The sequence below is a fragment of the Haemaphysalis longicornis genome, unplaced genomic scaffold (genome assembly GCF_048455015.1).
Source record: "Haemaphysalis longicornis isolate Haplotype H1 unplaced genomic scaffold, Haemaphysalis longicornis Haplotype H1 scaffold_13, whole genome shotgun sequence".
Lineage (NCBI taxonomy): Eukaryota > Metazoa > Arthropoda > Arachnida > Ixodida > Ixodidae > Haemaphysalis > Haemaphysalis longicornis.
The window spans coordinates 22381439-22406518 of record NW_027526233.1 but is presented as its reverse complement, the minus strand read 5'-3'; the positions used below and the strand labels follow the sequence as shown (position 1 = coordinate 22406518).

The 25080-nt window shown below is 46.8% G+C and overlaps 6 non-coding genes across 6 annotated transcripts; all 6 read left to right on the top strand.

Moving 5' to 3' along the window:
• Positions 1 to 5606: 5606 nt before the first annotated feature.
• Trnak-uuu (transfer RNA lysine (anticodon UUU)) lies at positions 5607 to 5678 on the top strand. The gene has a single exon. It is a non-coding gene; the product is annotated as a tRNA-Lys (tRNA).
• Positions 5679 to 7534: 1856 nt separating this feature from the next.
• Trnak-uuu (transfer RNA lysine (anticodon UUU)) lies at positions 7535 to 7606 on the top strand. Its single transcript has one exon. It is a non-coding gene; the product is annotated as a tRNA-Lys (tRNA).
• Positions 7607 to 11392: 3786 nt separating this feature from the next.
• Trnak-uuu (transfer RNA lysine (anticodon UUU)) lies at positions 11393 to 11464 on the top strand. The gene has a single exon. It is a non-coding gene; the product is annotated as a tRNA-Lys (tRNA).
• A 6661-nt stretch (positions 11465 to 18125) lies between these two features.
• Trnak-uuu (transfer RNA lysine (anticodon UUU)) lies at positions 18126 to 18197 on the top strand. The gene has a single exon. It is a non-coding gene; the product is annotated as a tRNA-Lys (tRNA).
• Positions 18198 to 21502: 3305 nt separating this feature from the next.
• Positions 21503 to 21574, top strand: Trnak-uuu (transfer RNA lysine (anticodon UUU)). Its single transcript has one exon. It is a non-coding gene; the product is annotated as a tRNA-Lys (tRNA).
• Positions 21575 to 22467: 893 nt separating this feature from the next.
• Positions 22468 to 22539, top strand: Trnai-uau (transfer RNA isoleucine (anticodon UAU)). Its single transcript has one exon. It is a non-coding gene; the product is annotated as a tRNA-Ile (tRNA).
• Positions 22540 to 25080: the final 2541 nt, after the last annotated feature.

Here is a 25080-nt window from a genome sequence, read left to right as displayed (position 1 = left end):
TTATATATTAAGTGCGGAGAAACAATTTTAGGAATATAACTCATTTTTAGGGGTCTAAATTATGAGCACTACCTGCGATTTGATAGAATATATTTTTGTTATGCAATCAAAAAGAGAGACAGTCCATGTCAAGTCTAGGCTGCTTTTTGTCTGTGTTCTCTTCAGGTTTCTTTATACTTAAAAACTAATTCCATTTGATATGATAATAAATGCTGCCACCGCAGCCGTGATAGAACACGCATCCGTCGCCTTGAAGACCAACGCCTCATATACTAAGGTACCGCTGCGCCTATTTATGGGATTCACAGCAATTAAGACCACCAGTTATCTGGTGACTCAGAATGTTTTGCACTTCCACCTGTGTTTCGGGATCGCACCGCGATTACCACCCACATGAACGGAACAGAGAGCCCGGTTGTTACTCCGCAGTATCTGTTGCCAATATGTTTTGAGATCTCTCCGCCGTGTGAGTTGGTACAGCACATTTCTTATCGTTCCGGTCGGAATATTTTTGATATCTGAAGTTCCGTCTCCACATTTCGTTATTGTATAAGCAACATGCATACAAAATACTATTGCCTACAATTCTAAACTCCAAAGTACGCAGATGTAATTTGATTCAAAGTACAAAATTATTAACTTGAGTAACATAACAATTGTGAATTCGATTCAAGTTTTTTTTTCAAATTAATCCAGGCCTACAAGAGTACCGCTTTGCACAGAGCCAAACGTCATTGCCTTGCGCAATGAAGATACATTTTTAAACCTGTTCTTACATTGGATTTTGTTCAGGGACTTTCGATTTTGTACAGAATGCACCGTTGTCTCGAACCTGCAGGGCACTTGTGAAGAACTAATGACAAGAAACTGCGGTAAGGCAAAGGCAACAACACAACAAAAAAATTGTTTTGGGTATTTGAACCCATTTGAAAGAAAAAGCTAATATCTATTCAACGTAAAGTGCTAAACAAGAACATATTTTTGACAGAATTTGAAGATATTCTTTTTAATAATTTTTGTAAAAAAGTAGACAACGTATGAGTAGTAATTCCCAACAAATTCAATGGGATGATTCGCCGTTAAGAATAACTTGACTTCGAGTATGGATTATAAGTGTTTGGTGAGCGCTTTGTTTTTATTTTTGATCCGCCCTATTGTTAAAATGGAACTGTTTTTTTTATTTTGTATTGTGCTTTTGTATTTCTGTATGGGACACCGATCGGTAAAAAACATTGTATGTGATATGTACCACTCCCGCTAGAACATATAAGGTCTGCAGTATACCAGAATATTATAAAATAGAATGTCAGAAGAAAACCCACATCGCTAAACTCACGTTGCATCTCCAAACCAAATGAACACTCGCGTGGTCAAACCTGCATAGTATGGCTTCGGAAGAATTTTCCCGGTGTAAGCACGAAGTGCATGGGAATCGAGACCATTCTGAAATAGGAGAGCATATATTAACGAGGCTAGGCTTGTTATGGATGAAAGTAGTGCAAAACAACAGAACTACAAGAATACGTAAAAAAAACTTTATATATGTAATTTTATTTATAGCGTAAGGTGGATTTATTGCTGAGCTGGCGGGTAGCAGCAAAAGATCATTGAGGGTTGGCCAGGATGGCGAAACGGTCTTGGACCACCCGGCAGAATGCCCCACACACTTGCAAGCTCCACACCGCCGACGATGCCGCTCTAGTGCCTTACCCGGTTCCGCCATCATCGTCTGCACAATCCTCAGGAGTTGTTACACGCCAGTGCTATCGGGACCGCCAACACCAATACCGAGGCTAGGGCTCTGTGTTAGTGGCAGCCGCGTAGCTTTCTTGTCCATGAGTGAACTTGGACGGGGACGACACCGAATATAGTGTTCTAAAAGAGACTTGGCATCACATTATCTAGTTGGCTTTTCGCCTTACAATATATATATATATATATATATATATATATATATATATATATATATATATATATATATATATATATATATATATATATAAAATATATATATATATATATATATATATATATATATATATATATATATATATATATATATATATATATATATATATATATATATATATAAATATATATATATATATATATATATATTTATATATATATATATACAGAAAGAGATGCCGGCTGTCTACAACACCAAAGAAGGCATAGGGGAAAGTTAGACAATTTTTTTTACCGTTAGTGACGTTACATTATTATTAATTTTTATTAATTACGTGATAAAGAAAGAAAGAAAAACACGCGCCCAGAGTGGGGACCGAACCCACGCCTTTCGATTAGATCTCGAATGCTTTACCAATTCGGCTATCTGGGCGACTGTGTTCCGCTTCACTTTCTGGGGTATTTATATTTACTACAACTGTATCTGACGCTTGAGGGTGGTAGCCAGCGCCACTCAGACTACACGGGGAGAAGGGGACCTTCTTTTTCAACCCCCGGGGCGTGACGCGAACGTCTACAGCCTGTCATGAGCGGTCAACCGGCGGTCAACCGGTTATGCTACCTTGGCATCAAGGCTGCGAGAACCGAGGCCTTCGCTAAGCTTTCGCGCGATAATAGGGTTTGGAAATGAGGGGCTCGTTAGGAAATACAGAAAGAAATGCCGGCAGTCTACAACGCCAAAGAAGGCATAGGGGAAGGTTAGACAATTTTTTTTTTACCGTTAGTGACGTTACATAATTATTAATTTTTATTAATTACGTGATAAAGAAAGAAAGAAAAACACGCGCCAAGAGTGGGGACCGAACCCACGCCTTTCAATTAGATCTCGAATGCCTTACCAATTCGGCTATCTGGGCGACTGTGTTCCGCTTCACTTTCTGGGGTATTTATATTTACTACAACTGTATCTAACGCTTGAGGCTGGTAGCCAGCGCCACTCAGACTACACGGGGAGAAGGGGACCTTCTCCCCGTGTAGAAGGGGACCTCCTCATGCCCCGGGGGTTGAAAAATAACGTAAATCAAGCCCCGGGGGTTGAAAAAGAAGGTAAATCACGCCCCGGGGGTTGAAAAAGAAGGTAAATCACGCCCCGGGGGTTGAAAAAGAAGGTAAATCACGCCCCGGGGGTTGAAAAAGAAGGTATATCACGCCCCGGGGGTTGAAAAAGAAGGTAAGTCACGCCCCGGGGGTTGAAAAAGAAGGTAAATCACGCCCCGGGGGTTGAAAAAGAAGGTAAAATCACGCCCGGGGGGTTGAAAAAGAAGGTAAGAAGGCGTGGGTTCGGTCCCCACTTTGGGCGCGTGTTTTTCTTTCTTTATTTATCACGTAATTAATAAAAATTAATAATAATGTAATGTCACTAATGGTAAAAAAAATTGTCTAACCTTCCCATATGCCTCCTTTGGCGTTGTAGACTGCCGGCATTTCTTTCTGTATTTCCTAACGAGCCCCTCATTTCCAAACCCTATTATCGCGCGAAAGCTTAGCGAGGGCCTCGGTTCTGGCAGCCTTGATGCCAAGGTAGCATAAGAGGATTTCCCGCCGGTTGACCGCTCATGACAGGCTGTAGACGTTCGCGTCACGCCCCGGGGGTTGAAAAAGAAGGTCCCCTTCTCCCCGTGTAGTCTGAGTGGCGCTGGCTACCACCCTCAAGCGTCAGATACAGTTGTAGTAAATATAAATACCCCAGAAAGTGAAGCGGAACACAGTCACCCAGATAGCCGAATTGGTAAGCCATTCGAGATCTAATCGAAAGGCATGGGTTCGGTCCCCACTCTGGGCGCGTTTTTCTTTCTTTCTTAATCACGTAATTATTAAAAATTAATAATAATGTAACGTCACTAACGGTAAAAAAAATTGTCTAACCTTCCCCTATGCCTTCTTTGGCGTTGTAGACTGCCGGCATTTCTTTCTGTATTTCCTAACGAGCCCCTCATTTCCAAACCCTATTATCGCGCGAAAGCTTAGCGAGGGCCTCGGTTCTGGCAGCCTTGATGCCAAGGTAGCATAAGAGGGTTTCCCGCCGGTTGACCGCTCATGACAGGCTGTAGACGTTCGCGTCACGCCCCGGGGGTTGAAAAAGAAGGTCCCCTTCTCCCCGTGTAGTCTGAGTGGCGCTGGCTACCACCCTGAAGCGTCAGATACAGTTGTAGTAAATATAAATACCCCAGACAGTGAAGCGGAACACAGTCGCCCAGATAGCCGAATTGGTAAAGCATTCGAGATCTAATCGAAAGGTGTTGGTTCGGTCCCCACTCTGGGCGCGTGTTTTTCTTTCTTTCTTTATCACGTAATTAATAAAAATTAATAATAATGTAACGTCACTAACGGTAAAAAAAATTGTCTAACCTTCCCCTATGCCTTCTTTGGCGTTGTAGACTGCCGGCATTTCTTTCTGTATTTCCTAACGAGCCCCTCATTTCCAAACCCTATTATCGCGCGAAAGCTTAGCGAGGGCCTCGGTTCTGGCAGCCTTGATGCCAAGGTAGCATAAGAGGGTTTCCCGCCGGTTGACCGCTCATGACAGGCTGTAGACGTTCGCGTCACACCCCGGGGGTTGAAAAAGAAGGTCCCCTTCTCCCCGTGTAGTCTGAGTGGCGCTGGCTACCACCCTCAAGCGTCAGATACAGTTGTAGTAAATATAAATACCCCAGAAAGTGAAGCGGAACACAGTCGCCCAGATAGCCGAATTGGTAAGGCATTCGAGATCTAATCGAAAGGCGTGGATTCGGTCCCCACTCTAGGCGCGTGTTTTTCTTTCATTCTTTATCACGTAATTAATAAAAATTAATAATAATGTAACGTCACTAACGGTAAAAAAAATTGTCTAACCTTCCCCTATGCCTTGTTTGCGGTTGTAGACTGCCGGCATTTCTTTCTGTATTTCCTAACGAGCCCCTCATTTCCAAACCCTATTATCGCGCGAAAGCTTAGGGAGGGCCTGGGTTCTGGCAGCCTTGATGCCAAGGTAGCATAAGAGGGTTTCCCGCCGGTTGACCGCTCATGACAGGCTGTAGACGTTCGCGTCACGCCCCGGGGGTTGAAAAAGAAGGTCCCCTTCTCCCCGTGTAGTCTGAGTTGGCGCTGGCTACCACCCTCAAGCGTCAGATACAGTTGTAGTAAATATAAATACCCCAGACAGTGAAGCGGAACACAGTCGCCCAGATAGCCGAATTGGTAAAGCATTCGAGATCTAATCGAAAGGCGTTGGTTCGGTCCCCACTCTGGGCGCGTGTTTTTCTTTCTTTCTTTATCACGTAATTAATAAAAATTAATAATAATGTAACGTCACTAACGGTAAAGAAAATTGTCTAACCTTCCCCTATGCCTTCTTTGGCGTTGTAGACTGCCGGCATTTCTTTCTGTATTTTCTAACGAGCCCCTCATTTCCAAACCCTATTATCGCGCGAAAGCTTAGCGAGGGCCTCGGTTCTGGCAGCCTTGATGCCAAGGTAGCATAAGAGGGTTTCCCGCCGGTTGACCGCTCATGACAGGCTGTAGACGTTCGCGTCACGCCCCGGGGGTTGAAAAAGAAGGTCCCCTTCTCCCCGTGTAGTCTTGCGCTGGCTACCACCCTCAAGCGTCAGATACAGTTGTAGTAAATATAAATACCCCAGAAAGTGAAGTGGAACACAGTCGCCCAGATAGCCGAATTGGTAAGGCATTCGAGATTTAATCGAAAGGCGTGGATTCGGTCCCCACTCTGGGCGCGTGTTTTTCTTTCTTTCTTTATCACGTAATTAATAAAAATTAATAATAATGTAACGTCACTAACGGTAAAAAAAATCGTGTAACCTTCCCCTATGCCTTCTTTGGCGTTGTAGAGTGCCGGCATTTCTTTCTGTATTTCCTAACGAGCCCCTCATTTCCAAATCCTATTATCGCGCGAAAGCTTAGCGAGGGCCTCGGTTCTGGCAGCCTTGATGCCAAGGTAGCATAAGAGGGTTTCCCGCCGGTTGACCGCTCATGAAAGGCTGTAGACGTTCGCGTCACGCCCCGGGGGTTGAAAAAGAAGGTCCCCTTCTCCCCGTGTAGTCTGAGTGGCGCTGGCTACCACCCTCAAGCGTCAGATACAGTTGTAGTAAATATAAATACCCCAGAAAGTGAAGCGGAACACAGTCGCCCAGATAGCCGAATTGGTAAGGCATTTGAGATCTAATCGAAAGGTGTGGATTCGGTCCCCACTCTGGGAGCGTGTTTTTCTTTCTTTCTTTATCACGTAATTAATAAAAATTAATAATAATGTAACGTCACTAACGGTAAAAAAATTGTTTAACCTTCCCCTATGCCTTCTTGGGTGTTGTAGACTGCCGGCATTTCTTTCTGTATTTCCTAACGAGCCCCTCATTTCCAAACCCTATTATCGCGCGAAAGCTTAGCGAGGGCCTCGGTTCTGGCAGCCTTGATGCCAAGGTAGCATAAGAGGGTTTCCCGCCGGTTGACCGCTCATGACAGGCTGTAGACGTTCGCGTCACGCCCCGGGGGTTGAAAAAGAAGGTCCCCTTCTCCCCGTGTAGTCTGAGTGGCGCTGGCTACCACCCTCAAGCGTCAGATACAGTTGTAGTAAATATAAATACCCCAGAAAGTGAAGCGGAACACAGTCGCCCAGATAGCCGAATTGGTAAGGCATTCGAGATCTAATCGAAAGGCGTGGATTCGGTCCCCACTCTAGGCGCGTGTTTTTCTTTCATTCTTTATCACGTAATTAATAAAAATTAATAATAATGTAACGTCACTAACGGTAAAAAAAATTGTCTAACCTTCCCCTATGCCTTGTTTGCGGTTGTAGACTGCCGGCATTTCTTTCTGTATTTCCTAACGAGCCCCTCATTTCCAAACCCTATTATCGCGCGAAAGCTTAGGGAGGGCCTGGGTTCTGGCAGCCTTGATGCCAAGGTAGCATAAGAGGGTTTCCCGCCGGTTGACCGCTCATGACAGGCTGTAGACGTTCGCGTCACGCCCCGGGGGTTGAAAAAGAAGGTCCCCTTCTCCCCGTGTAGTCTGAGTTGGAGCTGGCTACCACCCTCAAGCGTCAGATACAGTTGTAGTAAATATAAATACCCCAGACAGTGAAGCGGAACACAGTCGCCCAGATAGCCGAATTGGTAAAGCATTCGAGATCTAATCGAAAGGCGTTGGTTCGGTCCCCACTCTGGGCGCGTGTTTTTCTTTCTTTCTTTATCACGTAATTAATAAAAATTAATAATAATGTAACGTCACTAACGGTAAAGAAAATTGTCTAACCTTCCCCTATGCCTTCTTTGGCGTTGTAGACTGCCGGCATTTCTTTCTGTATTTTCTAACGAGCCCCTCATTTCCAAACCCTATTATCGCGCGAAAGCTTAGCGAGGGCCTCGGTTCTGGCAGCCTTGATGCCAAGGTAGCATAAGAGGGTTTCCCGCCGGTTGACCGCTCATGACAGGCTGTAGACGTTCGCGTCACGCCCCGGGGGTTGAAAAAGAAGGTCCCCTTCTCCCCGTGTAGTCTTGCGCTGGCTACCACCCTCAAGCGTCAGATACAGTTGTAGTAAATATAAATACCCCAGAAAGTGAAGTGGAACACAGTCGCCCAGATAGCCGAATTGGTAAGGCATTCGAGATTTAATCGAAAGGCGTGGATTCGGTCCCCACTCTGGGCGCGTGTTTTTCTTTCTTTCTTTATCACGTAATTAATAAAAATTAATAATAATGTAACGTCACTAACGGTAAAAAAAATCGTGTAACCTTCCCCTATGCCTTCTTTGGCGTTGTAGAGTGCCGGCATTTCTTTCTGTATTTCCTAACGAGCCCCTCATTTCCAAATCCTATTATCGCGCGAAAGCTTAGCGAGGGCCTCGGTTCTGGCAGCCTTGATGCCAAGGTAGCATAAGAGGGTTTCCCGCCGGTTGACCGCTCATGAAAGGCTGTAGACGTTCGCGTCACGCCCCGGGGGTTGAAAAAGAAGGTCCCCTTCTCCCCGTGTAGTCTGAGTGGCGCTGGCTACCACCCTCAAGCGTCAGATACAGTTGTAGTAAATATAAATACCCCAGAAAGTGAAGCGGAACACAGTCGCCCAGATAGCCGAATTGGTAAGGCATTTGAGATCTAATCGAAAGGTGTGGATTCGGTCCCCACTCTGGGAGCGTGTTTTTCTTTCTTTCTTTATCACGTAATTAATAAAAATTAATAATAATGTAACGTCACTAACGGTAAAAAAATTGTTTAACCTTCCCCTATGCCTTCTTGGGTGTTGTAGACTGCCGGCATTTCTTTCTGTATTTCCTAACGAGCCCCTCATTTCCAAACCCTATTATCGCGCGAAAGCTTAGCGAGGGCCTCGGTTCTGGCAGCCTTGATGCCAAGGTAGCATAAGAGGGTTTCCCGCCGGTTGACCGCTCATGACAGGCTGTAGACGTTCGCGTCACGCCCCGGGGGTTGAAAAAGAAGGTCCCCTTCTCCCCGTGTAGTCTGAGTGGCGCTGGCTACCACCCTCAAGCGTCAGTTACAGTTGTAGTAAATATAAATACCCCAGAAAGTGAAGCGGAACACAGTCGCCCAGATAGCCGAATTGGTAAAGCATTCGAGATCTAATCGAAAGGTGTGGGTTCGGTCCCCACTCTGGGCGCGTGTTTTTCTTTCTTTTTTTATCACGTAATTAATAAAAATTAATAATAATGTAACGTCACTAACGGTAAAAAAAATTGTCTAACCTTCCCTATGCCTTCTTTGGCGTTGTAGACTGCCGGCATTTCTTTCTGTATTTCCTAACGAGCCCCTCATTTCCAAACCCTATTATCGCGCGAAAGCTTAGCGAGGGCCTCGGTTCTGGCAGCCTTGATGCCAAGGTAGCATAAGAGGGTTTCCCGCCGGTTTACCGCTCATGACAGGCTGTAGACGTTCGCGTCACGCCCCGGGGGTTGAAAAAGAAGGTCCCCTTCTCCCCGTGTAGTCTGAGTGGCGCTGGCTACCACCCTCAAGCGTCAGTTACAGTTGTAGTAAATATAAATACCCCAGAAAGTGAAGCGGAACACAGTCGCCCAGATAGCCGAATTGGAAAAGCATTCGAGATCTAATCGAAAGGCGTGGATTCGGTCCCCACTCTGGGCGCATTTTTCTTTCTTTCTTTATCACGTAATTAATAAAAATAATAATAATGTAACGTCACTAACGGTAAAAAAATTGTTTAACCTTCCCCTATGCCTTCTTTGGTGTTGTAGACTGCCGGCATTTCTTTCTGTATTTCCTAATGAGCCCCTCATTTCCAAACCCTATTATCGCGCGAAAGCTTAGCGAGGGCCTCGGTTCTGGCAGCCTTGATGCCAAGGTAGCATAAGAGGGTTTCCCGCCGGTTGACCGCTCATGACAGGCTGTAGACGTTCGCGTCACGCCCCGGGGGTTGAAAAAGAAGGTCCCCTTCTCCCCGTGTAGTCTGAGTGGCGCTGGCTACCACCCTCAAGCGTCAGATACAGTTGTAGTAAATATAAATACCCCAGAAAGTGAAGCGGAACACAGTCGCCCAGATAGCCGAATTGGTAAAGCATTCGAGATCTAATCGAAAGGTGTTGGTTCGGTCCCCACTCTGGGCGCGTGTTTTTCTTTCTTTCTTTATCACGTAATTAATAAAAATTAATAATAATGTAACATCACTAACGGTAAAAAAAATTGTCTAACCTTCCCCTATGCCTTCTTTGGCGTTGTAGACTGCCGGCATTTCTTTCTGTATTTCCTAACGAGCCCCTCATTTCCAAACCCTATTATCGCGCGAAAGCTTAGCGAGGGCCTCGGTTCTGGCAGCCTTGATGCCAAGGTAGCATAAGAGGGTTTCCCGCCGGTTGACCGCTCATGACAGGCTGTAGACGTTCGCGTCACACCCCGGGGGTTGAAAAAGAAGGTCCCCTTCTCCCCGTGTAGTCTGAGTGGCGCTGGCTACCACCCTCAAGCGTCAGATACAGTTGTAGTAAATATAAATACCCTAGAAAGTGAAGCGGAACACAGTCGCCCAGATAGCCGAATTGGTAAGGCATTCGAGATCTAATCGAAAGGCGTGGATTCGGTCCCCACTCTAGGCGCGTGTTTTTCTTTCTTTCTTTATCACGTAATTAATAAAAATTAATAATAATGTAACGTCACTAACGGTAAAAAAAATTGTCTAACCTTCCCCTATGCCTTGTTTGCGGTTGTAGACTGCCGGCATTTCTTTCTGTATTTCCTAACGAGCCCCTCATTTCCAAACCCTATTATCGCGCGAAAGCTTAGGGAGGGCCTCGGTTCTGGCAGCCTTGATGCCAAGGTAGCATAAGAGGGTTTCCCGCCGGTTGACCGCTCATGACAGGCTGTAGACGTTCGCGTCACGCCCCGGGGGTTGAAAAAGAAGGTCCCCTTCTCCCCGTGTAGTCTGAGTTGGCGCTGGCTACCACCCTCAAGCGTCAGATACAGTTGTAGTAAATATAAATACCCCAGACAGTGAAGCGGAACACAGTCGCCCAGATAGCCGAATTGGTAAAGCATTCGAGATCTAATCGAAAGGCGTTGGTTCGGTCCCCACTCTGGGCGCGTGTTTTTCTTTCTTTCTTTATCACGTAATTAATAAAAATTAATAATAATGTAACGTCACTAACGGTAAAGAAAATTGTCTAACCTTCCCCTATGCCTTCTTTGGCGTTGTAGACTGCCGGCATTTCTTTCTGTATTTTCTAACGAGCCCCTCATTTCCAAACCCTATTATCGCGCGAAAGCTTAGCGAGGGCCTCGGTTCTGGCAGCCTTGATGCCAAGGTAGCATAAGAGGGTTTCCCGCCGGTTGACCGCTCATGACAGGCTGTAGACGTTCGCGTCACGCCCCGGGGGTTGAAAAAGAAGGTCCCCTTCTCCCCGTGTAGTCTGAGTTGCGCTGGCTACCACCCTCAAGCGTCAGATACAGTTGTAGTAAATATAAATACCCCAGAAAGTGAAGCGGAACACAGTCGCCCAGATAGCCGAATTGGTAAGGCATTTGAGATCTAATCGAAAGGTGTGGATTCGGTCCCCACTCTGGGAGCGTGTTTTTCTTTCTTTCTTTATCACGTAATTAATAAAAATTAATAATAATGTAACGTCACTAACGGTAAAAAAATTGTTTAACCTTCCCCTATGCCTTCTTGGGTGTTGTAGACAACCGGCATTTCTTTCTGTATTTCCTAACGAGCCCCTCATTTCCAAACCCTATTATCGCGCGAAAGCTTAGCGAGGGCCTCGGTTCTGGCAGCCTTGATGCCAAGGTAGCATAAGAGGGTTTCCCGCCGGTTGACCGCTCATGACAGGCTGTAGACGTTCGCGTCACGCCACGGGGGTTGAAAAAGAAGGTCCCCTTCTCCCCGTGTAGTCTGAGTGGCGCTGGCTACCACCCTCAAGCGTCAGTTACAGTTGTAGTAAATATAAATACCCCAGAAAGTGAAGCGGAACACAGTCGCCCAGATAGCCGAATTGGTAAAGCATTCGAGATTTAATCGAAAGGTGTGGGTTCGGTCCCCACTCTGGGCGCGTGTTTTTCTTTCTTTCTTTTCACGTAATTAATAAAAATTAATAATAATGTAACGTCACTAACGGTAAAAAAAATTGTCTAACCTTCCCCTATGCCTTTAGCGTTGTAGACTGCCGGCATTTCTTTCTGTATTTCCTAACGAGCCTCTCTTTTCCAAACCCTATTATCGCGCGAAAGCTTAGCGAGGGCCTCGGTTCTGGCAGCCTTGATGCCAAGGTAGCATAAGAGGGTTTCCCTCCGGTTGACCGCTCATGACAGGCTGTAGACGTTCGCGTCACGCCCCGGGGGTTGAAAAAGAAGGTCCCCTTCTCCCCGTGTAGTCTGAGTGGCGCTGGCTACCACCCTCAAGCGTCAGATACAGTTGTAGTTATTATAAATACCCCAGAAAGTGAAGCGGAACACAGTCGCCCAGATAGCCGAATTGGTAAGGCATTCGAGATCTAATCGAAAGGCGTGGATTCGGTCCCTACTCTGGGCGCGTGTTTTTCTTTCTTTCTTTATCACGTAATAATAAAAATTAATAATAATGTAACGTCACTAACGGTAAAAAAAATTGTTTAACCTTCCCCTATGCCTTTTTTGGTGTTGTAGACTGCCGGCATTTCTTTCTGTATTTCCTAACGAGCCCCTCATTTCCAAACCCTATTATCGCGCGAAAGCTTAGCGAGGGCCTCGGTTCTGGCAGCCTTGATGCCAAGGTAGCATAAGAGGGTTTCCCGCCGGTTGACCGCTCATGACAGGCTGTAGACGTTCGCGTCACGCCCCTGGGGTTGAAAAAGAAGGTCTCCGTCTCCCCGTGTAGTCTGAGTGGCGCTGGCTACCACCCTCAAGCGTCAGATACAGTTGTAGTAAATATAAATACCCCAGAAAGTGAAGCGGAACACAGTCGCCCAGATAGCCGAATTGGTAAAGCATTCGAGATCTAATCGAAAGGCGAGGGTTCGGTCCCCACTCTGGGTGCGTGTTTTTCTTTTATCACGTAATTAATAAAAATTAATAATAATGTAACGTCACTAACGGTAAAAAAAATTGCCTAACCTTCCCCTATGCCTTCTTTGGTGTTGTAGACTGCCGGCATTTCTTTCTGTATTTCCTAACGAGCCCCTCATTTCCAAACCCTATTATCGCGCGAAAGCTTAGCGAGGGCCTCGGTTCTGGCAGCCTTGATGCCAAGGTAGCATATGAGGGTTTCCCGCCGGTTGACCGCTCATGACAGGCTGTAGATGTTCGCGTCATGCCCCGGGGGTTGAAAAAGAAGGTCCCCTTCTCCCCGTGTAGTCTGAGTGGCGCTGGCTACCACCCTCAAGCGTCAGATACAGTTGTAGTAAATACAAATACCCCAGAAAGTGAAGCGGAACACAGTCACCCAGATAGCCGAATTGGTAAGGCATTCGAGATCTAATCGAAAGGCGTGGGTTCGGTCCCCACTCCTGGCGCGTGTTTTTCTTTCTTTCTTTATCACGTAATTAATAAAAATTAATAATAATGTAACGTCACTAACGGTAAAAAAAATTGTCTAACCTTCCCCTATGCCTTCTTTGGCGTTGTAGACTGCCGGCATTTCTTTCTGTATTTCCTAACGAGCCCCTCATTTCCAAACCCTATTATCGCGCGAAAGCTTAGCGAGGGTCTCGGTTCTGGCAGCCTTGATGCCAAGGTAGCATAAGAGGGTTTCCCTCCGGTTGACCGCTCATGACAGGCTGTAGACGTTCGCGTCACGCCCCGGGGGTTGAAAAAGAAGGTCCCCTTCTCCCCGTGTAGTCTGAGTGGCGCTGGCTACCACCCTCAAGCGTCAGATACAGTTGTAGTAAATATAAATACCCCAGAAAGGGAAGCGGAACACAGTCGCCCAGATAGCTGAATTGGTAAGGCATTCAAAATCTAATCGAAAGGCGTGGATTCGGTGCCTACTCTGGGCGCGTGTTTTTCTTTCTTTCTTTATCACGTAATTAATAAAAATTAATAATAATGTAACGTCACTAACGGTAAAAAAAATTGTTTAACCTTCCCCTATGCCTTTTTTGGTGTTGTAGACTGCCGGCATTTCTTTCTGTATTTCCTAACGAGCCCCTCATTTCCAAACCCTATTATCGCGCGAAAGCTTAGCGAGGGCCTCGGTTCTGGCAGCCTTGATGCCAAGGTAGCATAAGAGGGTTTCCCGCCGGTTGACCGCTCATGACAGGCTGTAGACGTTCGCGTCACGCCCCTGGGGTTGAAAAAGAAGGTCTCCTTCTCCCCGTGTAGTCTGAGTGGCGCTGGCTACCACCCTCAAGCGTCAGATACAGTTGTAGTAATTATAAATACCCCAGAAAGTGAAGCGGAACACAGTCGCCCAGATAGCCGAATTGGTAAGGCATTCGAGATCTAATCGAAAGGCGTGGGTTCGGTCCCCACTCTGGGCGCGTGTTTTTCTTTCTTTCTTTATCACGTAATTAATAAAAATTAATAATAATGTAACGTCACTAACGGTAAAAAAAATTGTCTAACCTTCCCCTATGCCTTCTTTGGCGTTGTAGACTGCCGGCATTTCTTTCTGTATTTCCTAACGAGCCCCTCATTTCCAAACCCTATTATCGCGCGAAAGCTTAGCGAGGGCCTCGGTTCTGGCAGCCTTGATGCCAAGGTAGCATAAGAGGGTTTCCCGCCGGTTGACCGCTCATGACAGGCTGTAGACGTTTGCGTCACGCCCCGGGGGTTGAAAAAGAAGGTCCCCTTCTCCCCGTGTAGTCTGAGTGGCGCTGGCTACCACCCTCAAGCGTCAGATACAGTTGTAGTAAATATAAATACCCCAGAAAGTGAAGCGGAACACAGTCGCCCAGATAGCCGAATTGGTAAGGCATTCGAGATCTAATCGAAAGGCGTGGATTCGGTCCCCACTCGGGGCGCGTGTTTTTCTTTCTTTCCTGATCACGTAATTATTAAAAATTAATAATAATGAAACGTCACTAACGCTTTTAAATTGTTTAACCTTCCCCTATGCCTTCTTTGGTGTTGTAGACTGCCGGCATTTCTTTCTGTATTTCCTAACATTTCCAAACCCTATTATCGCGCGAAAGCTTAGCGAGGGCCTCGGTTCTGGCAGCCTTGATGCCAAGGTAGCATAAGAGGATGTCCCGCCGGTTGACCGCTCATGACAGGCTGTAGACGTTCGCGTCACGCCCCAGGGGTTGAAAAAGAAGGTCCCCTTCTCCCCGTGAAGTCTGAGTGGCGCTGGCTACCACCCTCAAGCGTCAGATACAGTTGTAGTATTTATAAATACCCCAGAAAGTGAAGCGGAACACAGTCACCCAGATAGCCGAATTGGTAAGCCATTCGAGATCTAATCGAAAGGCATGGGTTCGGTCCCCACTCTGGGCGCGTGTTTTTCTTTCTTTCTTAATCACGTAATTAATAAAAATTAATAATAATGTAACGTCACTAACGGTAAAAAAAATTGTCTAACCTTCCCCTATGCCTTCTTTGGCATTGTAGACTGCCGGCATTTCTTTCTGTATTTCCTAACGAGCCCCTCATTTCCAAACGCTATTATCGCGCGAAAGCTTAGCGAGGGCCTCGGTTCTGGCAGCCTTGATGCCAAGGTAGCATAAGAGGGTTTCCCGCCGGTTGACCGCTCATGACAGGCTGTAGACGTTCGCGTCACGCCCCGGGGGTTGAAAAAGAAGGTCCCCTTCTCCCCGTGTAGTCTGAGTGGCGCTGTCTACCACCCTCAAGCGTCAGATACAGTTGAAGTAAATATAAATACCCCAGAAAGTGAAGCGGGACATAGTCGCCCAGATAGCCGAATTGGTAAGGCATTCGAGATCTAATCGAAAGGCGTGGATTCGGTCCCCACTCTAGGCGCGTGTTTTTCTTTCTTTCTTTATCACGTAATTAATAAAAATTAATAATAATGTAACGTCACTAACGGTAAAAAAAATTGTCTAACCTTCCGCTATGCCTTGTTTGCGGTTGTAGACTGCCGGCATTTCTTTCTGTATTTCCTAACGAGCCCCTCATTTCCAAACCCTATTATCGCACGAAAGCTTAGCGAGGGCCTCGGTTCTGGCAGCCTTGATGCCAAGGTAGCATAAGAGGGTTTCCCGCCGGTTGACCGCTCATGACAGGCTGTAGACGTTCGCGTCACGCCCCGGGGGTTGAAAAAGAAGGTCCTCTTCTCCCCGTGTAGTCTGAGTGGCGCTGGCTACCACCCTCAAGCGTCAGATACAGTTGTAGTTAATATAAATACCCCAGACAGTGAAGCGGAACACAGTCGCCCAGATAGCCGAATTGGTAAAGCATTCGAGATCTAATCGAAAGGTGTGGATTCGGTCCCCACTCTGGGAGCGTGTTTTTCTTTCTTTCTTTATCACGTAATTAATAAAAATTAATAATAATGTAACGTCACTAACGGTAAAAAAAATTGTCTAACCTTCCCTATGCCTTCTTTGGCGTTGTAGACTGCCGGCATTTCTTTCTGTATTTCCTAACGAGCCCCTCATTTCCAAACCCTATTATCGCGCGAAAGCTTAGCGAGGGCCTCGGTTCTGGCAGCCTTGATGCCAAGGTAGCATAAGAGGGTTTCCCGCCGGTTGACCGCTCATGACAGGCTGTAGACGTTCGCGTCACGCCCCGGGGGTTGAAAAAGAATGTCCCCTTCTCCCCGTGTAGTCTGAGTGGCGCTGGCTACCACCCTCAAGCGTCAGTTACAGTTGTAGTAAATATAAATACCCCAGAAAGTGAAGCGGAACACAGTCGCCCAGATAGCCGAATTGGTAAAGCATTCGAGATCTAATCGAAAGGTGTGGGTTCGGTCCCCACTCTGGGCGCGTGTTTTTCTTTCTTTTTTTATCACGTAATTAATAAAAATTAATAATAATGTAACGTCACTAACGGTAAAAAAAATTGTCTAACCTTCCCTATGCCTTCTTTGGCGTTGTAGACTGCCGGCATTTCTTTCTGTATTTCCTAACGAGCCCCTCATTTCCAAACCCTATTATCGCGCGAAAGCTTAGCGAGGGCCTCGGTTCTGGCAGGCTTGATGCCAAGGTAGCATAAGAGGGTTTCCCGCCGGTTTACCGCTCATGACAGGCTGTAGACGTTCGCGTCATGCCCCGGGGGTTGAAAAAGAAAGTCCCCTTCTCCCCGTGTAGTCTGAGTGGCGCTGGCTACCACCCTCAAGCGTCAGATACAGTTGTAGTAAATTTAAATACCCCAGAAAGTGAAGCGGAACACAGTCGCCCAGATAGCCGAATTGGTAAGGCATTCGAGATCTAATCGAAAGGCGTGGATTCGGTCCCCACTCTGGGCGCATTTTTCTTTCTTTCTTTATCACGTAATTAATAAAAATAATAATAATGTAACGTCACTAACGGTAAAAAAATTGTTTAACCTTCCCCTATGCCTTCTTTGGTGTTGTAGACTGCCGGCATTTCTTTCTGTATTTCCTAATGAGCCCCTCATTTCCAAACCCTATTATCGCGCGAAAGCTTAGCGAGGGCCTCGGTTCTGGCAGCCTTGATGCCAAGGTAGCATAAGAGGGTTTCCCGCCGGTTGACCGCTCATGACAGGCTGTAGACGTTCGCGTCACGCCCCGGGGGTTGAAAAAGAAGGTCCCCTTCTCCCCGTGTAGTCTGAGTGGCGCTGGCTACCACCCTCAAGCGTCAGATACAGTTGTAGTAAATATAAATACCCCAGAAAGTGAAGCGGAACACAGTCGCCCAGATAGCCGAATTGGTAAAGCATTCGAGATCTAATCGAAAGGTGTTGGTTCGGTCCCCACTCTGGGCGCGTGTTTTTCTTTCTTTCTTTATCACGTAATTAATAAAAATTAATAATAATGTAACGTCACTAACGGTAAAAAAAATTGTTTAACCTTCCTCTATGCCTTCTTTGGCGTTGTAGACTGCCGGCATTTCTTTCTGTATTTCCTAACGAGCCCCTCATTTCCAAACCCTATTATCGCGCGAAAGCTTAGCGAGGGCCTCGGTTCTGGCAGCCTTGATGCCAAGGTAGCATAAGAGGGTTTCCCGCCGGTTGACCGCTCATGACAGGCTGTAGACGTTCGCGTCACACCCCGGGGGTTGAAAAAGAAGGTCCCCTTCTCCCCGTGTAGTCTGAGTGGCGCTGGCTACCACCCTCAAGCGTCAGATACAGTTGTAGTAAATATAAATACCCCAGAAAGTGAAGCGGAACACAGTCGCCCAGATAGCCGAATTGGTAAGGCATTCGAGATCTAATCGAAAGGCGTGGATTCGGTCCCCACTCTAGGCGCGTGTTTTTCTTTCTTTCTTTATCACGTAATTAATAAAAATTAATAATAATGTAACGTCACTAACGGTAAAAAAAATTGTCTAACCTTCCCCTATGCCTTCTTTGGCGTTGTAGACTGCCGGCATTTCTTTCTGTATTTTCTAACGAGCCCCTCATTTCCAAACCCTATTATCGCGCGAAAGCTTAGCGAGGGCCTCGGTTCTGGCAGCCTTGATGCCAAGGTAGCATAAGAGGGTTTCCCGCCGGTTGACCGCTCATGACAGGCTGTAGACGTTCGCGTCACGCCCCGGGGGTTGAAAAAGAAGGTCCCCTTCTCCCCGTGTAGTCTGAGTTGCGCTGGCTACCACCCTCAAGCGTCAGATACAGTTGTAGTAAATATAAATACCCCAGAAAGTGAAGTGGAACACAGTCGCCCAGATAGCCGAATTGGTAAGGCATTCGAGATTTAATCGAAAGGCGTGGATTCGGTCCCCACTCTGGGCGCGTGTTTTTCTTTCTTTCTTTATCACGTAATTAATAAAAATTAATAATAATGTAACGTCACTAACGGTAAAAAAAATCGTGTAACCTTCCCCTATGCCTTCTTTGGCGTTGTAGAGTGCCGGCATTTCTTTCTGTATTTCCTAACGAGCCCCTCATTTCCAAATCCTATTATCGCGCGAAAGCTTAGCGAGGGCCTCGGTTCTGGCAGCCTTGATGCCAAGGTAGCATAAGAGGGTTTCCCGCCGGTTGACCGCTCATGAAAGGCTGTAGACGTTCGCGTCACGCCCCGGGGGTTGAAAAAGAAGGTCCCCTTCTCCCCGTGTAGTCTGAGTGGCGCTGGCTACCACCCTCAAGCGTCAGATACAGTTGTAGTAAATATAAATACCCCAGAAAGTGAAGCGGAACACAGTCGCCCAGATAGCCGAATTGGTAAGGCATTTGAGATCTAATCGAAAGGTGTGGATTCGTCCCCACTCTGGGAGCGTGTTTTTCTTTCTTTCTTTATCACGTAATTAATAAAAATTAATAATAATGTAACGTCACTAACGGTAAAAAAATTGTTTAACCTTCCCCTATGCCTTCTTGGGTGTTGTAGACTGCCGGCATTTCTTTCTGTATTTCCTAACGAGCCCCTCATTTCCAAACCCTATTATCGCGCGAAAGCTTAGCGAGGGCCTCGGTTCTGGCAGCCTTGATGCCAAGGTAGCATAAGAGGGTTTCCCGCCGGTTGACCGCTCATGACAGGCTGTAGACGTTCGCGTCACGCCCCGGGGGTTGAAAAAGAAGGTCCCCTTCTCCCCGTGTCGTCTGAGTGGCGCTGGCTACCACCCTCAAGCGTCAGATACAGCTGTAGTAAATATAAATACCCCAGAAAGTGAAGCAGAACACAGTCGCCCAGATAGCCGAATTGGTAAGGCATTCGAGATCTAATCGAAAGGCGTGGGTTCGGTCCCCACTCTAGGCGCGTGTTTTTCTTTCTTTCTTTATCACGTATTTAATAAAAATTAATAATAATGTAACGTCACTAACGGTAAAAAAAATTGTCTAACCTTCCCCTATGCCTTTGGCGTTGTAGACGACCGGCATTTCTTTCTGTATTTCCTAACGAGCCCCTCATTTCCAAACCCTATTATCGCGCGAAAGCTTAGCGAGGGCCTCGGTTCTGGCAGCCTTGATGCCAAGGTAGCATAAGAGGGTTTCCCGCCGGTTGACCGCTCATGACAGGCTGTAGACGTTCGCGTCACGCCCCGGGGGTTGAAATAGAAGGTCCCCTTCTCCCCGTGTACTCTGAGTGGCGCTGGCTACCACCCTCAAGCGTCAGATACAGTTGTAGTAATATAAATACCCCAGAAAGTGAAGCAGAACACAGTCGCCCAGACAGCCGAATTGTTAAGGCATTCGAGATCTAATCGAAAGGCGTGGGTTCGGTCCCTACTCTGGGCGCGTGTTTTTCTTTCTTTCTTTATCACGTAATTAATAAAAATTAATAATAATGTAATGTCACTAATGGTAAAAAAAATTGTCTAACCTTCCCATATGCCTCCTTTGGCGTTGTAGACTGCCGGCATTTCTTTCTGTATTTCCTAACGAGCCCCTCATTTCCAAACCCTATTATCTCGCGAAAGCTTAGCGAGGGCCTCGGTTCTGGCAGCCTTGATGCCAAGGTAGCATAAGAGGATTTCCCGCCGGTTGACCGCTCATGACAGGCTGTAGACGTTCGCGTCACGCCCCGGGGGTTGAAAAAGAAGGTCCCCTTCTCCCCGTGTAGTATGAGTGGCGCTGGCTACCACCCTCAAGCGTCAGATACAGTTGTAGTAAATATAAATACCCCAGAAAGTGAAGCGGAACACAGTCGCCCAGATAGCCGAATTGGTAAGGCATTCGAGATCTAATCGAAAGGCGTGGATTCGGTCCCCACTCTAGGCGCGTGTTTTTCTTTCTTTCTTTATCACGTAATTATTAAAAATTAATAATAATGTAACGTCACTAACGGTAAAAAAAATTGTCTAACCTTCCCCTATGCCTTGTTTGCGGTTGTAGACTGCCGGCATTTCTTTCTGTATTTCCTAACGAGCCCCTCATTTCCAAACCCTATTATCGCGCGAAAGCTTAGGGAGGGCCTCGGTTCTGGCAGCCTTGATGCCAAGGTAGCATAAGAGGGTTTCCCGCCGGTTGACCGCTCATGACAGGCTGTAGACGTTCGCGTCACACCCCGGGGGTTGAAAAAGAAGGTCCCCTTTCTCCCCGTGTAGTCTGAGCGGCGCTGGCTACCACCCTCAAGCGTCAGATACAGTTGTAGTAAATATAAATACCCCAGAAAGTGAAGCGGAACACAGTCGCCCAGATAGCCGAATTGGTAAGGCATTCGAGATCTAATCGAAAGGCGTGGATTCGGTCCCCACTCTAGGCGCGTGTTTTTCTTTCTTTCTTTATCACGTAATTATTAAAAATTAATAATAATGTAACGTCACTAACGGTAAAAAAAATTGTCTAACCTTCCCCTATGCCTTGTTTGCGGTTGTAGACTGCCGGCATTTCTTTCTGTATTTCCTAACGAGCCCCTCATTTCCAAACCCTATTATCGCGCGAAAGCTTAGGGAGGGCCTCGGTTCTGGCAGCCTTGATGCCAAGGTAGCATAAGAGGGTTTCCCGCCGGTTGACCGCTCATGGCAGGCTGTAGACGTTCGCGTCACGCCCCGGGGGTTGAAAAAGAAGGTCCACTTTTCCCCGTGTAGTCTGAGTTGGCGCTGGCTACCACCCTCAAGCGTCAGATTCAGTTGTAGTAAATATAAATACCCCAGACAGTGAAGCGGAACACAGTCGCCCAGATAGCCGAATTGGTAAAGCATTCGAGATCTAATCGAAAGGCGTTGGTTCGGTCCCCACTCTGGGCGCGTGTTTTTCTTTCTTTCTTTATCACGTAATTAATAAAAATTAATAATAATGTAACGTCACTAACGGTAAAGAAAATTGTCTAACCTTCCCCTATGCCTTCTTTGGCGTTGTAGACTGCCGGCATTTCTTTCTGTATTTTCTAACGAGCCCCTCATTTCCAAACCCTATTATCGCGCGAAACCTTAGCGAGGGCCTCGGTTCTGGCAGCCTTGATGCCAAGGTAGCATAAGAGTATTTCCCGCCGGTTGACCGCTCATGACAGGCTGTAGACGTTCGCGTCACGCCCCGGGGGTTGAAAAAGAAGGTCCCCTTCTCCCCGTGTAGTCTGAGTTGCGCTGGCTACCACCCTCAAGCGTCAGATACAGTTGTAGTAAATATAAATACCCCAGAAAGTGAAGTGGAACACAGTCGCCCAGATAGCCGAATTGGTAAGGCATTCGAGATTTAATCGAAAGGCGTGGATTCGGTCCCCACTCTGGGCGCGTGTTTTTCTTTCTTTATTTATCACGTAATTAATAAAAATTAATAATAATGTAACGTCACTAACGGTAAAAAAAATCGTGTAACCTTCCCCTATGCCTTCTTTGGCGTTGTAGAGTGCCGGCATTTCTTTCTGTATTTCCTAACGAGCCCCTCATTTCCAAATCCTATTATCCGGCGAAAGCTTAGCGAGGGCCTCGGTTCTGGCAGCCTTGATGCCAAGGTAGCATAAGAGGGTTTCCCGCCGGTTGACCGCTCATGAAAGGCTGTAGACGTTCGCGTCACGCCCCGGGGGTTGAAAAAGAAGGTCCCCTTCTCCCCGTGTAGTCTGAGTGGCGCAGGCTACCACCCTCAAGCGTCAGATACAGTTGTAGTAAATATAAATACCCCAGAAAGTGAAGCGGAACACAGTCGCCCAGATAGCCGAATTGGTAAGGCATTTGAGATCTAATCGAAAGGTGTGGATTCGGTCCCCACTCTGGGAGCGTGTTTTTCTTTCTTTCTTTATCACGTAATTAATAAAAATTAATAATAATGTAACGTCACTAACGGCAAAAAAATTGTTTAACCTTCCCCTATGCCTTCTTGGGTGTTGTAGACTGCCGGCGTTTCTTTCTGTATTTCCTAACGAGCCCCTCATTTCCAAACCCTATTATCGCGCGAAAGCTTAGCGAGGGCCTCGGTTCTGGCAGCCTTGATGCCAAGGTAGCATAAGAGGGTTTCCCGCCGGTTGACCGCTCATGACAGGCTGTAGACGTTCGCGTCACGCCCCGGGGGTTGAAAAAGAAGGTCCCCTTCTCCCCGTGTAGTCTGAGTGGCGCTGGCAACCACCCTCAAGCGTCAGATAAAGTTGTAGTATATATAAATACCCCAGAAAGTGAAGCGGAACACAGTCGCCCAGATAGCCGAATTGGTAAAGCATTCGAGATATGATCGAAAGGCGTGGGTTCGGTCCCCACTCTGGGCGCGTGTTTTTCTTTCTTTCTTTTCACGTAATTAATAAAAATTAATAATAATGTAACGTCACTAACGGTAAAAAAAATTGTCTAACCTTCCCCTATGCCTTTAGCGTTGTATACGACCGGCATTTCTTTCGGTATTTCCTAACGAGCCCCTCATTTCCAAAGCCTATTATCGCGCGAAAGCTTAGCGAGGGCCTCGGTTCTGGCAGCCTTGATGCCAAGGTAGCATAAGAGGGTTTCCCGCCGGTTGACCGCTCATGACAGGCTGTAGACGTTCGCGTCACGCCCCGGGGGTTGAAATAGAAGGTCCCCTTCTCCCCGTGTAGTCTGAGTGGCGCTGGCTACCACCCTCAAGCGTCAGATACAGTTGTAGTAAATATAAATACCCCAGAAAGTGAAGCAGAACACAGTCGCCCAGACAGCCGAATTGTTAAGACATTCGAGATCTAATCGAAAGGCGTGGGTTCGGTCCCTACTCTGGGCGCGTGTTTTTCTTTCTTTCTTTATCACGTAATTAATAAAAATTAATAATAATGTAATGTCACTAATGGTAAAAAAAATTGTCTAACCTTCCCATATGCCTCCTTTGGCGTTGTAGACTGCCGGCATTTCTTTCTGTATTTCCTAACGAGCCCCTCATTTCCAAACCCTATTATCGCGCGAAAGCTTAGCGAGGGTCTCGGTTCTGGCAGCCTTGATGCCAAGGTAGCATAAGAGGATTTCCCGCCGGTTGACCGCTCATGACAGGCTGTAGACGTTCGCGTCACGCCCCGGGGGTTGAAAAAGAAGGTCCCCTTCTCCCCGTGTAGTATGAGTGGCGCTGGCTACCACCCTCAAGCGTCAGATACAGTTGTAGTAAATATAAATACCCCAGAAAGTGAAGCGGAACACAGTCACCCAGATAGCCGAATTGGTAAGCCATTCGAGATCTAATCGAAAGGCATGGGTTCGGTCCCCACTCTGGGCGCGTTTTTCTTTCTTTCTTAATCACGTAATTATTAAAAATTAATAATAATGTAATGTCACTAACGGTAAAAAAAATTGTCTAACCTTCCCCTATGCCTTCTTTGGCGTTGTAGACTGCCGGCATTTCTTTCTGTATTTCCTAACGAGCCCCTCATTTCCAAACCCTATTATCGCGCGAAAGCTTAGCGAGGGCCTCGGTTCTGGCAGCCTTGATGCCAAGGTGGCATAAGAGGGTTTCCCGCCGGTTGACCGCTCATGACAGGCTGTAGACGTTCGTTCGCGTCACGCCCCGGGGGTTGAAAAAGAAGGTCCCCTTCTCCCCGTGTAGTCTGAGTGGCGCTGTCTACCACCCTCAAGCGTCAGATACAGTTGTAGTAAATATAAATACCCCAGAAAGGGAAGCGGAACACAGTCGCCCAGATAGCCGAATTGGTAAGGCATTCGAGATCTAATCGAAAGGCGTGGATTCGGTCCCCACTCTAGGCGCGTGTTTTTCTTTCTTTCTTTATCACGTAATTAATAAAAATTAATAATAATGTAACGTCTCTAACGGTAAAAAAAATTGTCTAACCTTCCGCTATGCCTTGTTTGCGGTTGTAGACTGCCGGCATTTCTTTCTGTATTTCCTAACGAGCCCCTCATTTCCAAACCTTTTATCGCACGAAAGCTTAGCGAGGGCCTCGGTTCTGGCAGCCTTGATGCCAAGGTAGCATAAGAGGGTTTCCCGCCGGTTGACCGCTCATGACAGGCTGTAGACGTTCGCGTCACGCCCCGGGGGTTGAAAAAGGTCCCCTTCTCCCCGTGTAGTCTGAGTTCCGCTGGCTACCACCCTCAAGCGTCAGATACAGTTGTAGTAAATATAAATACCCCAGAAAGTGAAGTGGAACACAGTCGCCCAGATAGCCGAATTGGTAAGGCATTCGGGATTTAATCGAAAGGCGTGGATTCGGTCCCCACTCTGGGCGCGTTTTTCTTTCTTTCTTTATCACGTAATTAATAAAAATTAATAATAATGTAACGTCACTAACGGTAAAAAAAATCGTGTAACCTTGCCCTATGCCTTCTTTGGCGTTGTAGAGTGCCGGCATTTCTTTCTGTATTTCCTAACGAGCCCCTCATTTCCAAATCCTATTATCGCGCGAAAGCTTAGCGAGGGCCTCGGTTCTGGCAGCCTTGATGCCAAGGTAGCATAAGAGGGTTTCCCGCCGGTTGACCGCTCATGAAAGGCTGTAGACGTTCGCGTCACGCCCCGGGGGTTGAAAAAGAAGGTCCCCTTCTCCCCGTGTAGTCTGAGTGGCGCAGGCTACCACCCTCAAGCGTCAGATACAGTTGTAGTAAATATAAATACCCCAGAAAGTGAAGCGGAACACAGTCGCCCAGATAGCCGAATGGTAAGGCATTTGAGATCTAATCGAAAGGTGTGGATTCGGTCCCCACTCTGGGAGCGTGTTTTTCTTTCTTTCTTTATCACGTAATTAATAAAAATTAATAATAATGTAACGTCACTAACGGTAAAAAAATTGTTTAACCTTCCCCTATGCCTTCTTGGGTGTTGTAGACTGCCGGCATTTCTTTCTGTA